The following is a 986-nucleotide window of genomic DNA, read 5'->3' on the forward strand; positions in this document are numbered from 1 at the left end:
TGGGGATAAGAACAGTCCACCCCTCAGGGTCCCCTTGAGGGGTAAGGGCTAGATAAAAATCAGGGGAATACCGTGCCCATGGCTCCCTCAGGCCGTTCAGGACTGGCACAAAGTCAGCCTTTCATCCTTTCAGCACGGCTCTCACACCTTAGGAGGTGGATAGCAGAAGGGTTTGGTGAAGGGACAGAAACGAAAAGTGGGAAGGAAAATAAAGACCATGCAAAATTAGTTGAGTCGAGGGCTGAGTCCCAAGGTTGGGAAGTTCCCCATCATTGGGTCCCAGTCTCCGCCTCCTAAGCCCCCCCACGACAACAACGGGCAAGGGATTGGGGGGGCACACATAGGAAAGTGTATATATAAGAGCGATAGCAGTAAGCTTCGGGCCAAGCTTATCTTCGTAAATCTCACTGGATTAAACTGAAGAAAATAACAATGAAAAAACTTGTCCTTGGAATTACATCCCATTATCTATGGAAAGCAGTCCTCGCCTCCTAACCCCCTACAGGACAACAACGGGCACGGGACTAGTGGGGATAATTAGGAGTTATTCGATCTGGTATATTATGTAAAATTTAATTATCATTCACTTTCCTCTCTGCACTTCTTTTTTTACTGGAACTCTTGCCTTCCTCAATTACTATTATTATTATAGTAATGATATATAATTGCATTTGTTACATTATTGGACGAATCCATCCACGATGTACTGAACCAAGATTCTATTTGACTAAAACTAAATATACACCGAGTATCTTCCATTATGTGTGTATATTAAATCAATACTGAGCATAAGTGAAATTGGTGTTGATTCCAGATCACAATTTGCATTGAATGATAACTCCGATGCACGTCCCTGTATATACTTGACTTAATACATTTTTTTTCCGTGATCGTTTCCTGCCATAAAGTTAATTTAAACTGAGTTCCCCCAGTCATATTAACGTAGGAAAAATGACACCATTTTCTTACAGCTTTATTTAATCTTA

The sequence above is a fragment of the Penaeus monodon genome, unplaced genomic scaffold, assembly GCF_015228065.2.
Source record: "Penaeus monodon isolate SGIC_2016 unplaced genomic scaffold, NSTDA_Pmon_1 PmonScaffold_8265, whole genome shotgun sequence".
NCBI classification, from domain to species: Eukaryota; Metazoa; Arthropoda; class Malacostraca; order Decapoda; family Penaeidae; genus Penaeus; species Penaeus monodon.